Source organism: Scyliorhinus canicula, chromosome 12 (assembly GCF_902713615.1).
Source record: "Scyliorhinus canicula chromosome 12, sScyCan1.1, whole genome shotgun sequence".
NCBI classification, from domain to species: Eukaryota; Metazoa; Chordata; class Chondrichthyes; order Carcharhiniformes; family Scyliorhinidae; genus Scyliorhinus; species Scyliorhinus canicula.
Window position 1 is genome coordinate 149964492 of NC_052157.1, and position 17583 is coordinate 149982074.

Consider the following 17583-nt stretch of genomic DNA (forward strand, 5'->3'; position numbering starts at 1 on the left):
ACAGGCCGAGAGTATAACATAGGTTCTGTGGGTAACTCGAGTGATATGACCTTAAATAAATGTACAAACCACAAGCCTGGTACAGCTAGGTGGATAAAAGTGAAAGACTGCTGACATTGGAAATCTGAAATACAAACAGAAGGTGCTGGAAAAACTCAGCATCTGGCAACATCTGTGGAGAGAGTTAACGTTACGAGTCCAATACGACTCTCCTTTGGAACTGCTGCGTAGACGACGTCCTCGAATGATGGTGCAGCCGATGATGACTGCAATGTAACAAGTTGGCCTGGATTTCACTGCAATGGTAATACTGCTGACAAGTGCCACAAGGTAGTCTGCCGCGCTCGCTGACCCTCCAGTGGCAAATTTATACCACTATTTGCTGGAAATATAATTAGAATATGCCGCTGCAAGCATAATGGAGAATTGAGAACGACGCAACCAATGATTCAACTAGCAATCCACTGTGATATGCTCTTCAGCGTTTAAATAGATTTTTGAAGGTCGAACAGATGAGCAGAAAAAAGTACAAACTTAAATTATAGGCAGCTGATTCTCCTTAAGGGACGTTTTCATATCTGTCTGGTTAATTCATTAAATGGAACAGTAACACCCCCTCCTACTCCTCCTCCTCCACTCTCACTGAGGTTCATCAAACAGCATGGAAACTAGAGGTGTTTAGTTTCTTGGACACTCTGCAATTCCTCGGCTATTTCTAACTTGCTTCTTCAGATAGTAATACAGTGTTAATGGGACACATTGTGATCATAATAACACCATTCACAAGGCATAGAATCCACAATCCAAATTACATATATTATTTTTAATATTCTTTTTATTCCCGTACCAGCCTCCCCGGACAGGCGCCGGAATGTGGCGACTAGGGGCTTTTCACAGTAACTTCATTGAAGCCTACTCGTGACAATAAGCGATTTTCATTTTCATTTCCAATTAAGAGGCAATTTAGCACGGCCAATCCGCCTACCCTGCACATCTTTTGAGTTGTGGGGGTGAGACCCACGCAGACACGGGGAGAATGTGCGAACTCCACACGGACAGTGACCCGGAGCCGGGATCGAATCGGGACCTCGGCGCCGTGACGATCGGGGACAGAGGCAGGCAGGTGCTAAAAATAGCAGGTAAAGTTGCCATAGTCCCAGATGACCATAAGCTGCTTTCCCCTTTGAGAGGGAGAATGGACTGGTGGTGATTTAACCTGATGCCACCACATCTCAGGCGAGGGGCAATGTTGAGAAGAATAACCTCAACCAGTATTGGAATTGAATCCGTGCTGTTGGCCTTTGCTCTACATCACAACGCAGCTGTCTAGCCAAGTGAGCTAAACTGGCCCTCTAGAAATCCCCAGTGTGCCAATTCCCTCTACCTGGGCCATTTTCCAGGGGGAGGGATTGAGGGATTCCAGGGCTATCTGCCCACAATAGCAAGAAGCTGATTAAACTAATCAACGGCCACCAAAGGCCAATTGAAGGAGAGGTTTTCCAGTCAGCTTCCAGGTTTACAGAGACAGCAGAGAGGTGCAAAAGCACACCAGGTGTTTTGCAAAGGGCAGTGGGATTTGCTGAGGAATGTTGATCAGGATGCAGGAAGTACCTTCCTGTTCTTCCAATAGTACCTCACACCTTTAGCAGCCAATGGAGTCAGTGGATTGAACTGAAAGGCCTCAGTTTAATGTCATAGAGGTCCACAGCACAGAATAGGCCCCTTGGCCCATCGCATCTGTGCTGGTCAAAAGCAACCACCTAACTGTTCTAATCCCATTTTCCAGCATTTGGCCCATAGCCTTGTCTGCCCTGGCATCGCAAGTGCAGATCTCAATACTTCTTCAATGTTATGAGGGTCTCTGCCTCCAACACCCTTCCAGGCAGAGAGTTCCAGACTCCCACCACCCTTTGGGTGATAAAGGTTTTCCTCATATCTCCTCTAAACCTCCCGCCCCTTACCTTAAATCCAAGTCCCCTGGTCATTGACCCCTCCACCAACGGGTAAAGTTTCTTCCAGTCTACTCTATCTATGCCCCTTATAATTTTATACATCTCAATCATGTCATCCTTCAGTCTCCTCTGCTCCAAGGCAAACAAGCCCACTGTATCCAACCTCTCTTCATAACTAACATTCTTCAGGCCTACAACATCCTGGCAAATCTCCTCTGCACCCTTTCCAGGGCTATCACATCTTTCCTATAATGTGAGTTCCAGAACTGCACACAATATTGTAGCTGTGGCCTAACCAACGTTTTATACAGTTCCAGCATAAACGATATCCTCCTGTAATCTAAGGCTCTCCTCCTCACTATTTACCACCCCACCAATTTTCATATCACCTGCGAATTTACTGATCAACCCTCTTACATTCATATCTAAATCATTTATATAAACAACAAAAAGCAAAGGTCCCAACACTGATCCCTGCAGGACACCACTGTACATCACCCTCTACTTCCTGCCATTCAGCCAATTTTCGATCCAGTTTGCCAAATGTCCTTGGATCCTGTGGGCTCCTAGCGTCGCTATCAGTCTCCCATGTGGGACCTAATCAAAAGCCTATGACTCTGACCCGTATCCTATCTCCATCCATCCACCTTGGCTTCATAATAATTTAATACCCTTGTCCAGAAAAAGAAATATCAATCCCATTTAAAATTATTCAGTGATACAACATCTACAGGTCTTTATTGAAGAGTTGCATACAACCTCCTTGGAGAATACTAAGACCTCTGTCAAATTGCCCCTTCACCATCTTTATTACAGGCAGCTCCAACTCATGGCTTTTTGATCTGATGTTGAAGGAGCTACTGACTGAGCTACGCTGAGACACAGCGATGTGGGAAAGTGTGTTTTGGTATTTAAAAATTAATTCTTGCACAGTGTGTGTCACGGGCAAGGCTGGCATTTATTGTCCATCTCTGCTTTCCCTGAGAAGCTGGGTTGCGTTTTCGTCTTCAAGCACTGCTTGCAATTTTGCTACAACTCCCTCCTGCAACATACCCCCAGGGAAAGGACATCAGTTCAGAGAAGGTTCACCTAGCTGAATGCTGGGGTGATGGGGGTTTACCTTCTTTGAGGAACGGTTGGGCCTGTAATCATTGGAGCTTAGAAGAAGGAGAAGATTATTGAAAAGATCCTGAGGTGACCTGAAAGGATGTCTCCCCTTTTGGGAGAAACCAGAACTAGGAGACATGGTTTAAATGGGTCTCCCATTTGAAAAGAAAATGAAGAGAAATTTTCCCCTGAAAGGGAAGTGAGTCTGTGGAACTCTCTTTCCCAGAAAGTGGTAGAGGCAAGGTCATTGGCTATTTTAAAACGGAGGTAGATAGATTCTAGACGGACAGGATAGTCAAACGGCTTTGGGAGTGGGCAGGAAAGTGGCATTGAGACCAAAATCAGATCCACCATGATGTTATTGGATGGTCGTGCAGGCTCGAGGGGCTGAATGGCTCACCCTTGCTTATAACTTGTATGTTCATATGTATGCTCAAGCCCACTGAAACCTTCTTTCTGCACATTCTCTCAATACATCTTACAACTTTCGCCTTGCCTTATTCTGAAGGTAAATGGTGGAGTATACACTGAATTCTGTACCTACAAAGTCACAGCCTCCTATTAGTGAGTTGTTTAATTTTTTTGTGTGTTCTATAAGATCGCACTTGTAATATGGTGTTCTGAAATTAATATAATTTATTAATTGTGTAAGTAGTAACATAAAATATTATTGAAAATAATATAAATATGATCCATCTGATGGGCACTTTGAGTCACTCAACATTGTTACACGGAAGGGCAGCAGGGTGGCGCAGTGGGTTGGCCCTGCTGCCTCACAGAGCCGAGGTCCTGGGTTCGATCCCAGCTCTGGGTCACTGTCCGTGTGGAGTTTGCACATTCTCCCCGTGTCTGCATGGGTTTCGCCCCCACAAGCCAAAGATGTGCAGGTTAGGTGGTTTGGCCACGCTAAATTGCCCCTTAATTGGAAAAAATGAATTGGATACTCTAAATTTAAAAAAAACATTGCTACACGGTGTATGGAACATTCCCAAACATGTTTCCTTGCTGGGCCATTGTTCCACAGGCACTAACCAATATCTCCTCTAATTGGGATTGGGTCGCAGGGCATTCAAACGGTAACGGATCCTGTCCTCAGCCAGGGCGTGGTATATTTCAGTTTAATGATCTCAGTTTAAAGAGTAAGCAAGCGTTAGGAGAGGTGAACTGTCAGCAGAAAGTGAAAATCCCACACTGCTCGAAAAGTTCTTATCTCAAGAGAAAAAAAAGCGGAAGGAGCGAAGCAGCCAATTATAATCTTTTGTTAATAATGAATGCATACAGGATTGCACAGAGTCACATGTGCAGTGAAGGTTTACCTCAATGTTGGATCATGAATTGCTGAGTGAAAGAAAGGGCAGTAACTTGAAGCATCACTGCAGTAGTGCATGTGAGCAGAAGGATAATGGCTATTGGTTTGCGGATTGCAGCCATTGTTGTCAATAGCATTTATATAACACATTCAGCATGGGAGTAAAGCAACCCAAGACACTTCGGAGGCTTATGGCAAAAATGGGTGCTGAGCAAAGAAGGAGAAACTGGGAAGTGTGGTCAGAGGTTTGGTCAAATAGGTGGTTTGTAAAGAGATAGTTAAAGCAGGAGAGTGAGTTAGAGAGGATGCTAGGTTCGAGGAAGGATTTCCAGAGTGTGGGACCATGTCAGCTTCCAACGATAGGGTGAAGGAAAGAGAGAGGCTGGGCAAGTGGCCAGAGTTAAGAAGGCAGGGGTTGTCAGATTAGAGGAGGTTACAGAGATGGAGAAGTGTGGAGCATGGAAGGATCAGGTCTCCTCAGCCACGGCCGGAGTTCCAACAGTTGTCTGCCTGGTGCCGGGATCATTTTTTCTGAGGGGCGGCAGGGTAGTACAATGGTTAGCACTGTTGCTTCACAGCTCCAGGGTCCCTGGTTCGATTCCCGGCTTGGGCCACTGTCTGTGCGGAGTCTGCACATTCTCCCCGTGTCTGCGTGGGTTCCCTCTCACAGTCCAAAGTTGTGCAGGTTAGGTGGATTGGCCATGCTACATTACCCTTAGTGTCCAAATAGGTTAGGTTGGGTTACAGAGATTGGGTGGAAGTGTGGGCTTGAGTGGGGTGTTCTTTCCAAGACTCGATGAGCTGAATGGCCTTCTTCTGCACTGTAGATTCTATGATTCTAAGGACATCTCCTCACAGCTGGGGAGGAACTTGGAGTGGTTGAGGGGAGGGGGGGGGGAAGAGAGTTCAACTTTTGTGGCCCACGTGGAAATCAGAGACATAGAACTTGGAATGATGTTCTTGCAAGAGGATTTGAGGAGTTAGGGATCAAATTAAAATGGAGAACATCAAAGGTAATCACCTCTGGATTGCAACCCAAGCCTCATACCAATTGGCATAGGGTCAGGCTTATTAGGTAATTAAACAGTGGCTCAAAGAATGGTGTGGAAAGAAGGGGTTTCAGTTTATGGGCCACTGGTATCAGTACTCAGGGAAGAGTGAGCTGCGTGGGGACGGGCTTCACTTAAGTCGGGCTGGGACCAGTGTCCTGGCCAGTCATATAACTAGGACTGTGGACGGGGCTTTAATGAAAGGGGTGAGGGTTTGGGTGAAGGCAGATTGGGAAATCCACAAAAAAATGTTGAGTCATCGGGACAATAGGGTGATGTGGGTAAAAAGGTTAGCAAAATGGGACAGGAAGGGACAGGGAGTTCAACAAAAATTACACATCTACGAGTAAAGTCATTACAGGGAATAGAAGTAAAAAAAAAAGGGAAATTAAAGGCTCTTTATCTGGAATACACAAATAATCTGCAACAAGCATGATCAACGAGTGGCACAAATGATTTTGATTTAATCGCCATTAAAAACATAGTTACAAGATGTTCAAGGGAGGGAAATAAATATTCCGGGGTACACAATATTTCAGAACAACAGACAGAATGGAAAGGCAGAGGGTTAGCCTTGATAGTAAAGGATGACATAAGGAGATTAGTGAGAAAGGGTCTGGCCTCAGAAGATCATAAAGTTGAATCAGTTTGGGTCGAAATGAGGAAAAAGAAGATTCAGAAAATACTGGTGGAAACAGTTTAATGGCCTCTGTTAGCAGAGCATTAAACAAGACGTAATTGGAGCTTATATCAAAGGAAATGTATTAATTTAGGGGGGACTTTAATCGTCAGATAGACTGGGATAATGAAATTGGCAAGAGTGGTCTTGAAGATAAGTTTGTGGAAAATTTCTGTGACGCTTTTTGGGGGCATAAATTGTGGAACCAACCAGGGATAAAGCTATCTTAGGTCTAGTATTGTGTAACGAAACAGGGTTAATTAATAATGTCACAGTAAAAAATCTGCTGGGAAATGGTGATCATAATATCATTGAACTCCAGGTTAAATCTGAAAATGACATCCTTCAATCACGAAGAAGAAACTTAAACTAAACAAAGCCAATTACACAGGTGTGTGTGTGTGTGGGGGGGGGGGGGGGGGGGTGAGGGGGGGGGGAGTTGGGAGGGGGGTGCTGGCTATGGATAATTGGGTAAATAGACTAAAGCAGTAAATGAACGATGGGAAACTTTTAAAGAAACAATTCAAATAGTCCAACAAAAATACAAACCATTGATAACCATAAACTCAGCAAGAAAGATCCATCTGTGGCTCACTCAGATAGATAATGGTAGTGTTAGATTGAAAAAAAGAGGCTTCTAATCTTGCAAGAAGTAGCAACAGGTCTGAGGATTAAGAATGTTTTAGGAACTAGCAAATGGAAAGTTGACAAACTGGGAAAAATTAGAATGTAGCCGGAACTTTGCGCACCCTCATCACGGCTTTCAGGGCGGCAAGGGATGCATTTAATGGGAAACCTCATTGGCAAGGCGGGACCAGAAGATACCAATGGTGGCGAATGGCCGCCTGCCTCCCGCTATTGAGAAACACATGGCGGGTAAATCCCACCTATGGGTGCAAACTAGCCAGAAATATAAAACAGATTGTAAGAGCTTTTAGAAGTATTTCAGAATGAAAAGAGTACGAAAGTAAATAAAAAGCGAACCATTAGGCATAAATGGGGCATTTCCAAATTGACAGTGAATGATGGAGAGCTGTAAGGATCAGTGCTGGGGTCTCAGCTATTTACTATCAAACGGGACTCTTTTTCTTGGCATCGGCTAGGAACGTCCCACCGAGGGGCACTTACCTCACTTCCTGCACTGACAAGCTCAGGTGCCAGGCTGGCAGTGCCAAGGTGCCTGGGTGGCAACGGGAGTGCCAGGGTACCACACTGCCCAGAGCCCGACCACCGATGGCCTGGGAGACCCTCCCCCAGGTGCTGTTTTTGCCTGATTCACATTTGAGTGGAACAGTGCTAAACAGTGCCAGGGCGAGGGCTCCGAGGCGTGACCGTTTGTACCCAGACGCGGGGGAATCGGGTGGTGACATATTTAAATGAGCCTGATGGCTCACTTAAATATGTTAATCTGGATCTCGTCCAGCGAAGGTGAGAACCAGATCGCGACGTCTCGCAAAATCTCGTTAGATCCTGCGAGATGTTCCGAGAGTCACAAATTTCACGAGAGGCCTCCAGCAAGATTTAATGGCCTCATCGAGTCACCGAGTTGGGCGCAACCAGGCCGTTCGATCACGCTCATTCACTTTAACCGTAAGAATAGAAAAGCATAAGATTTTTATAATGTGAGAAACTTGTTAGTGTTGATGTTCAGAGACTTGGGTGTGCTTGCATCTAAGGAACACAGAAAGTCAGCACGCAACTATCGCAAGCAATTAGGAAGGTATATTGACCTTTATTGGCAGGTTATTGGAGCACAGGAATAAAGAGGTCCTGCTACAGGGTTTTGGTGACACCGCACCGGGAATATTGTGTTCAGTTTGGATCTCCACATTTAAGAAAGGATATACTTGCCTTGGAGATGATACAGCAAAGGTTCACTAATTTGGTCCCTGAGTTGAGGGGCTCGTCCATTGAGGAGAGGCTGAGTAAATTGATCCCGTATTCCCCGGAGTTTGGAAGATAGAGAGATAGTCTGATTGAAACCTACAAGATCCGGAAGGAACCTGGTAGAGTAGATGCTGAGAGATTGTTTCCAGGATTGTTTCAGGATAAGGAGCAAATCAATTAGAGCTGAGATAAGGAGAAATTACGTCACTCAAAGAGTTGTGAATCCTTAGAGTTCTCTACGTCAAGAGGGTTATAGTTATTCTATCATTGAATATATTTAAGAAGTCTTACAACACCAGGTTAACAACAGGTTTGTTTCAAACACTAGCTTTCGGAGCACTGCTCCTTCCTCAGGTGAATGAAGAGGTGCGTTCCAGAAACATATATGTGTTCTCCAAGGCAGCCTTCAGGACGCGCAACAACGCAGAATCGCCGAGCAGAAACTTATAGCCAAGTTCCGCACACATGAGTGCGTCCTCAACCGGGACCTGGGATTCATGTCGCATTATATTCATCCCCCACCATCTGGCCTGGGCTTGCAAAATCCTACCAACTGTCCTGGCTTGAGACAATTCACACCTCTTTAACCTGGGGTTACCCCTCTCTCTGGATCTGTAAAGACTTGATTACCTGCAAATGCTCGCATTCTAAGCATTGTCTGGCATCTTTGAATTTGTCTATATATATGTTTCTGGAACATACCTCTTCATTCACCCAAGGAAGGAGCAGTGCTCCGAAAGCTAGTGTTTGAAACAAACCTGTTGGACTTTAACCTGGTGTTGTAAGACTTCTTACTGTGCTCACCCCAGTCCAACGCCGGCATCTCCACATCATGAATATATTTAAGTCTGTGATGGGCAGATTTTTGGTCTCTTGGGGAACTAAGGGATATGGGGAGCCGGGGGGGGGGGGGGGGGGGGGATGGAGTTGATGCGAGGATTAGCCATGATCGTATTGAATGGTGGAGCAGGCTCGACGGGCCGAGTTTTGGGTGCTCTTGATGTGCCTGTGAGCAAAAGACAAAATTGAGAAATTTCAACTTCAAATTTTGGGAGGCCAGAAGCAACGTTGGCAAGTGAGGCCAGGATGTGAGTGAGCAAGACTTGGTGCAACTTAGGATACTGGGTCCAAACATTAGCACCTGAGCCCAGTAAATCTGCCCCTTAAAGCCTGTGTAACTGAGTCCCACTTGCATTTCTGGGTTTGTATGTGTTGGTTTGCCCCCTTTGAGTTTAAGACAGCATGGGGGGGGGGCATTGGTGAGGTGTGTGTGTGGCGGGGAGGGGTGACGCAGGGGGAGGAAGGATGTTGGAAAGAGCTGTTGCTTCCTTGGTGGATTAATTCTGAATCAGCACATTGAGATCTGTTATTGTCAGCAATCTGCCTTCTGTACAGGTCAATGCGGACACAGATTCACATTGAAAATACAGCCCCTGAGGCTCCTTGGGATGTATTTGCATGGTACATGAAGACAAGAATTTTGACAACCCTGCGCTGGATTGGCGCCGTAAACCCGCTGAGTTCTGCAGAAATGTTTTCTTTCTTTAACTCTTGGACAGATCGATAGTCTGTCAGAGTCAATGCAGCAGTGCATGCGTGCAGAGAAAGCCATACCTCCCACTTTAAATAGTCAAATAGAAGAATATATCGAGCAATTCATAACCTCCGATGTTGCAAGGTGTTTTACAGGCAATGAAATACTTTAGAAATGCTGTCAATGTAATGTAGAGTAAGAAGTCTTACAACACCAGGTTAAAGTCCAACAGGTTTGTTTCAAACACGAGCTTTCGGAGCACGGCTCCTTCTTCACGCTCCCATTCACCTGAAGAAGGAGCCGTGCTCCGAAAGCTCGTGTTTGAAACAAACCTGTTGGACTTTAACCTGGTGTTGTAAGACTTCTTACTGTGCTCACCCCAGTCCAACGCCGGCATCTCCACATCAATGTAATGTAGGACAGGGGTTCTCAACCCTGTTGCTTCTGAGCTCTGTGCTATGTTATCAGGATTTACTGACGAATTGGCTGCAATCACCCATTCTGACTGAGATTCTCCACACTTCATCTGATCAGAGAATCTCACACAATTATGCTGCCAATTTGCTCATTCTTTGAGCGGGATTCTCCAGTCTCGGCTTTTGCAATGCCCCGCCCCCTCCAAAATAGCGTCCACACACAGAGTACGCCGCACGCCGTAAGGACCGCCTCAGAACATCCCCTGAGACCCTCCCCCGATGCTCCGCCCCCTATGGTCCGAGTTCCCGACGGCGTGGAACACTCATGCTATTTATTTTCCGGGAACTCGGTGTGGCGGCTGCGGACTGAGTCCAAAGCTGCCACAGTCGCGGGGGGGAGGGGGGAGCCGATCCGCAGGCAGGGGGATTTTGGTGCGGGCTGGGGTCACTGGTGGGGGCTGGTCCAGGGGTGGCAAGCCAAAGGGGGGCACTATTTGGGCAGGCTGGGTCCGCGGGCGGCCGGCGGCAACATAATGGGCGCGATCTATCAGCTATGTTGCGCCCAAAAAGCAGCGAGGCGTCGCGCAAAGTGGCCGGTAAATGCTGGGAGACCCCGTCCCCAGGATCTACCCGCCACACCTCGCAAAGTCGAACAGAAATCACGCGAGACGTCGCGATGTGAAGCTAGTGTCACTCTAATATGCAGTTCCTTGAGATAACCAAGGCTTTGGGATCTAACTCCTTCATCTTAGAGATCACTGGGAATCTTGGCGAGCGGGGCTCCTCAGCTGAGGCCCCGTATCTAACTGGAGTTGCATTAGATAGCTTTGTGTGTCTCGGCGCTCCGAATGCTGGGAAACACGTGGCCAAATGCGCTCGCTTTGAGACATGGTTCCCATTTGGTTCGAACACGCCCAATGAATTGGCACTGGACATAATTCTAATTCCCAGTGATACAGGAGACATTCACTGGCTATTTTGGGCAGACTTCTTAACACCTTCTTCAGATCCTGAATGGTCGGCAATCGCACTGTTCAGAACAAAATCAAAATACTGTAGATGCTTGAAATCTGAAATAAACACAGATATTGCTGCAAATATTCAGTGTAGCCGAAGGATAGCCGGCGTAGCAAGGTATTGTAGTCAGTGAGGAGCCCTGAAAAGGTAAGTCAAAAGTAGCTTAATTCCTACTCATGGGAATTACAACGATTAAGCAACACTCCAAGTCCCAGCCGGGACCATCCGAAGATGCCGGCTCTCCCTCTTGAGCCTGCTTTGTGTGGTGAATGTAATATATATATATATATATATGATAATTCACACTGTCTTTGCAAGCGCAGTAGCGCTATCCTACCCCTAGGGGGAGTCGCTCTGGGAGTATTCAGGAACTTGTACTGGGCTCCACCCTTGGCTCCGCCCACAACTCCTCCCCTAGTGCTGCTGTATAAATACCCTTGTCCAGAGTCAGCCTGAGTTCACTAAGAGTTTATCAACGGGTAACAGGCTGGCTCTGAAGTACGTCGATTAAAGCCTAGATTTATATTGGAAACACATGTCTGGTGAATTGATGGTTCCATCACTTTGTCTCCGGGGATTAACGAGCCTCCGCTCCTCAGAAGGGGAGCTCGTATTCCAGGAGCCCCACAGGGAAATCAATTGCATCATCCCCGTGGGTCTCGTGGGGGTTATAACATCCTTTGCTCCCCCCCTCCCCAAAGTCCATAAGATCCTCTTTCATGGGGAGTGGAGGAGGCTTCTCTGCTTTGCCCGGGGTTACGCCTCCAACTGTTGCAGAACTGGGACGGGGGCGTGTAGCGTGTCAGGGAACTTCGATTGTGTGGGAGGCACCGTCGGCATCCGTTTCCTGGCGAGGCTATCGTCCAAAACTGTGGATGCCTGAGTCTCCATCTCGGACCCTGAGTCCTGCATCTCCGTGTCAGGGCCCCTAGGGGGTGATGTCCCCAGGCCCCATTGTGCCAGGCAGACTGGGCTGGAAATCTGTTCATCGTGCGGGGTTGATCCTGACACTGGCTCCCTGCTCCGGAGGTAGTCCAGATGCTTCCGCATTGCCCATTCTCGTGCTTTTATTGTGTAAGATACCGGTTCGGTCTGTTTCACCGCAGTCCCTGGAATCCACCAGGCACCGTCTCGGAGGTTTCAGATGTATTCCGTGTCCCCCAGTCAGAAACTTCCAACCTGCGTCCGTCTGCTTCGGTACTATCTCTGGAGGTCTTCTCTCCATTCTACTTTCCCACTAACATCGGGGAACATTAGACTAAGGAGCATTCTGAGCCTCCGGCCCCTCAGCAGTTCAGACGCTGCCACTCTGGTTGTAACGTGCGGCATGGTAAGGTAGCTGAACACAAAATGCGCCAACCTCGTCCCCACGGCCTGTTTCGTCATCCGCTTATTGAAAGCCTGCACTCCTCCTTCAGCCAGACCATTTGAGGAAGGGTGGTATGGGGCTGTCCAGATGTGCATCATCCCGTTTGTCTTCATGAATCAAGCAAACTCCTCGCTAGCGAACGGGGTACTGTTGTCCGTGACTGAGATGCAATGGGGACTGAATGAGAGCCGTAGCTTTGCCATGGTGGCCTTTGAAGTGCTGGACGGCATTTGATTTTTGTCCAAACATTTGGAATGGGCGTCCACTATCAGCAAGAAAATTAGGCCTGAAAATGGTGTGGCAAAATCTACATGCAGGCAGACCCAGGCCATTCCCATGGGTGGAGGGGTTCGAGCTTCTGATGTTCCTGGCACAATGTGCGTTGCTGGGCCCGTTGCTCAATGTCGCTATAAAGGCCCAGCCACTATATGTAGCCCCTGGCTAGCATTTTCACCTTTGACACCCCCGGTGTCCATTGAGTAGATCTTGAAATATGGTCTGTCTGGCCTGACTTGGGATCACACTGCGAGCTCCCCACAGGAAGATGCCGTCCTCCACGCTGAGCTCTTGCTGATTCACCTTTGGCAGTTCCCCTTGCTGACCACTGTGTAAGACGACATGGCGTAACTTCACCAAGACCGAGCCCTTCTCCGTCCAATCGCTAACTTGTGCGGCGGTGACTGGAAAGGTATCCATAAAATTTCAAGTCAATCAGATCTTGTCAGTCCTTGGTGGAGATCGGGGACAAGTTGGCTGTGGGAGCCGGGTCAGTGTCCGCATTTATGATCTGTGTGTCTGCCTGGCTGCTCACACTAGGGCCCAGCTCTGTATCTGGGCAGATTCTATCGGCGGAATTGCCGTCACCTCTTTAAGCAATCGGAGCAATGGCTTGTGGTCCATTATCATGGTGAAACAATGCCCATAAATGTACTGGTGGAATAGGTTCACCGTAAAAACGACAGCCAGCCCTTCTATCTCAATCTGAGCATAGTTGCGCCAAAGTCCGCGATGCATGACCTATCAGTCTCTCCGTAACGTCGTCCATGAAGTGGGCTAACACCGTCCTGATTCCATATGGGGAGGCATCACGTGACCAAAAGGTGCTTTGAGGGGTCGAAGTGGGTCAGCAAAGCTGATGACAGTCGCTGCTTCACCTTGGTGAACGCTTCTCCTTGTGGCGCTCTTCCTGCCCACTTCTGGTGTTTTTTCAACAGCGCAAGCAGCTGTGCGAGGATGGTCGCCATGTTACGGATAAATTTCCCATAATAATTCATGACTCCTCAGAACGACTGTAATTCCGTTGCATTCTCAGGTGTGGGGCTTGTTTAATTGCTCACACCATCTCTTCTACTGGGTACAAGCCATCTCGGTCACATGATACCCTAAGTACGTGACCTATTTTGCTAAAAAAACGCATTCTCCTCTCTTAATGCCTGTCTCAGAAAACCGGCGGAGGACTTCCTCCAAATTGCTCAGGTGCTCCTTTTCAGTGGCTCCAGTGACCAGGATGTCATCCAAGTAAACTGACACTCGCGGTAGGCCGTGGAGGATGTCTCTATGACTCTCTGGAAAATAGCCCAAACCGATGACACCCCGAATGACAACCTTGTATATTCGTAGTGGGTATTAACGGTCACACATTTTCTGGAAGACACGTCTAGCTCCAAATGGAGGTATGTGTGACTCATGTTGAGTTTAGAAAAACAGTGTCCTCCAGCCAGCTATGCGTAGAGGTCCTCTAATCACAGCATTGGGTATCTGTCCAAACCAGAGGCCTTGTTCACTGGTAGTTTGTAATCCACACACAGGCGGACGGTTTTATGTGGTTTTAGTACCGGAACTACAGGCGTTACCCAATCCGCAAATTGTACCAACCGGATGATTCTTCGGCTTTCCGAACGGTTCAGCTCATCGTCTAACTTTGTCAGCAATACGTAGGCAACTGGATGGGCCCTGAAGTAATTTGATTGGGCCTCAGGGTCTACGTTAATCTTGGCCATGGCACCTTTGATCTTACCCAGGCTTTCCTGGAAAATGTCCAGATACTTCCCCAGGACTTTGTATAATCCCCCAGTCTCCATCGTCGCCAGTCCAATCGGAGCCTCTTCAGCTAATCACAGCCCAGCAGAATCAGGCCAGGACCCCGTACTGTTATCAAAGGCAACGCAATGGACTGCTGTCTGTAGGCAACTGGGGTCATTGTTGTATCCGTGATGACTAGTGGTGCCCCCGTGTACATTGAGAGTCCCCCATGACTCCTCAAGTTCAAACGTTGGATTCCCGTCCGGCGCCCTAACACTGAGATCGCAGCCCCTGTGTTCAGTTCCATTCCGAGTGGGTGACAGACACTTCACCTGGACGGTGATTTTGATGGGGGCAACAGAGAGAGTGCGGCACCTGTGCCATGTCCTCGCAAACATGGCACCCCGGGAGGAGGAGGGCACCCACGCCAGGTGGAATTGAAGGTCACGGCAGCCTTAAATTTCTGTTCCACCAGGTCTCTCCAGGGTTTGAGCCATCCCCAATCTCCCTCCCACAGATGCACCCAGGAGGTGATGGATCTGTATACCCGGGCATGGACTATATCACCTTCGGCCTGGATCAAGCCCACCAAAATGCCCGGGCTGCATCATTCGCTCACATCGCTGGAGTGCCCCAGTTCCAGGGAGCCATCGATGTTACACATGTTGCCTTGTGAGCACCGGGGCATCAGGGAGTGCCCGGTACTAACAGGAAGGCGTTCCGTTCCCTGAATGTTCAGACTGTGTACAACCACCATTCAGAATCACTTTTTTTGCTTTTTAAAATAAATTTAGAGTACCCAAATTCTTTTTTCCAATTAAGGGGCAATTTAACGTGGCCAATCCACCTACCCTGCACATCTTTGGGTTGTGGGGGTGAGACCCACGCAGACATGGGGAGAATGGGCAAACTCCACACGGACAGTGACTCGGGGTCGGGATCAAACCCGGGTCCTTGGCACGGTGAGGCAGCAGTGCTAACCACTGCGCCACTGTGCCACCACCTCAGAATCTTACACGTGTGTGCACGCTACCCTGGGAATGTTAATGACGGCACCCTGCGGCACTCAGAGATCCCCGTTGTCTTCGAGGTCCACCCCAGGATACGGGTTGGCTCATAGGGAACAAGGGGTACCCACTGAGGTCATGGCTGATGACGCCAGTGGTGAAGCCTGAAACCAAGGTGGAGACCCAATATAATGAGGCCCATGTTGCCACCTGTGCTGTTGTTGAGCAGTGATGCACCGCTCAAGACGCAGCTCCACTGCCTGGACCACTCTGGTAGGGCTCCACATTACACCCCCCAAATGGTCTCCAGCTTTGTGGTGGTCTCCACAACCTGGCACAGCAGGAGAGTGACATGCTGGAGGAGAATGAGGAGGAGGAACATGCAGCCTTGTCTGAGGAGGAGGATCAGGAGAGGCTGGAGAACGAGGCCGAGCAGGAGCCGGAGGTTGGAGGACAGGTGGCGGTAGAGGTCCGACATTCAAGGAGGACCAGGGGGAGACCTCATTGTCTCTCGATTCTCATGATGCGAAGCTGCGTCCATCAACTCTTCAAGCACCACCCTCTCCCCCCATATCACACCACACCTTCCCTGACCACCCTTTTCCCCACTCCAAGGGTCTATGTAACATCACCTCTGGGTTATGGATCTGTGTTGGCACTGTTGGCTCACTGTGTGAGCTGTACACTTGATGGGTCGGCGGGGGGGAGGGGAGGCTATAGCAGGTGGCATGTGTGCTCATCACACCTGGACATGAAGGGATTGTGCTGGTGAGTCCCATGACATTCTGAGGAAAAGGTGTGAGGGTCAGATGTTGGGGGGGTGGAAAGGTGTCAGCCAGTGGATTGGCGGGAGGGGGGTTGGGAATTTGGGGTGGAACTGATGTCAGGAGCGAGGTGGTCATTCACCCTTGCAGCTCGTAGGAGCACGTTCATTTTCCTCCGACATTGGAAGATGGTCCACCTGGTCATGCTGTCCGCACTCACTGCAGCTGCCACTGCCTCCCAGGCAGCATTGTTGACCCTGCTGCTGGCTATCCGACCCCTTGGGAGAACAGGATGTCCCGCCTCCCATCCACTGTGTCGAGAATCCTGTCCGAGTCGGCATCACCAAAGCGAGGAGCAGGTCTGCGCGCTGCCATGCTTGTGTGTTGACTGGGAGTGAGTGGTGAAGGAGCGTTTAAAAGCCGCTCACCCTTGTTAGCGGTGAGCAGCTGAGGTGCAAGTCGGGCGAATAAGACGGCAAGGGAGTCAGGCATAGCAAGTTTCATCTGGGGGCTCATTGTTTGCACTAAGTCTGGGTGAAGACAGGTCGCAATCTCGTCATTACAGCCGACAAGAAACACCATGCCACCTAGCCCAAAATGACACTTTGCCATTTTTGGGTGAATTATGCCCAGTTAATTATGGAATGTTATGCTCTCACTAGTGCCAAGCTTGGAGGCAGGAATGGTAAGTAATTAGGTAGCATTATGGTGCACTGCAACTTCACCACCTTCCTGCCCCAACCAGATGCAAAGGCCCATGGTCGATATACCACCCCACTGTCAATTAAGGCACGTAAGTGACCAATTAATGACCACTTAATGGCTTCACCCTGCCACTACAGCTGGTATTAATCAGTGGCAAGGGGACTGCCACCATGCAGCACGCCCAACTGCTAAAACCATGTGTGTCCTGCTTCACACTTCTGAGGAGGGGAAGAGGAATCCTTCAATTAAAGGCCTGATCGAGAGTCTGGACATTGAAAAGAAAAGGGACAACTGAGAGCTGGTCTCCAGCTCTTGCTGCTGACCCCCCCCCCCCCCCCCCCATTACTTACATTTGGCGTGGGTCGCTCTCCCAATTCTGGGATTCCAGTGCCTGTCCTTCCCGTAGCAATCATGGCTTCCCAGTGGTGCTGTTGAGCACAAGCGCTGCTGGCCTCTGATTATCCGGCAGCTCTCGCTAGGTGAGGCCTTCCCCTCCCCCGCGCCCTGATTGCAGGGGAAGACCCGCAGCTCACCTCACCATTGCCTGATTGACTTGTGGTTGAACAGGCCTTCCTGGAAAGTGGCAGCACAGATCTCTTGCCAGCTATCCAGCCTGCAGACAAGACCCCCCCCCCCACCCCCCCCCCCCCCCCCCCGAAGCCTCAACCAGGTTCCACTCACCGTTTCAGGTCAATGATCTTTGATCAGAACTGCCATTGATCTGAAACATCATTCACAATGTTTCCCTCTTCACAGATGCTGTCTG

At 48.8% G+C, this 17583-nt stretch overlaps 1 protein-coding gene and 1 long non-coding RNA gene across 2 annotated transcripts in view; one reads left to right on the forward strand and one right to left on the reverse strand.

Moving 5' to 3' along the window:
• Positions 1-17262, reverse strand: part of LOC119975031 — a 93170-nt gene extending 75908 nt beyond the window's left edge. Inside the window, exon 1 of the long non-coding RNA XR_005462643.1 lies at positions 17168-17262. This is a non-coding gene — a long non-coding RNA (uncharacterized LOC119975031). The remainder of the gene's footprint in view (positions 1-17167) is intronic.
• The window catches only part of LOC119975030 (carboxypeptidase M-like), a 127067-nt gene that overhangs the window by 8589 nt on the left and 100895 nt on the right, over positions 1-17583 (forward strand). The window lies entirely within an intron of this gene.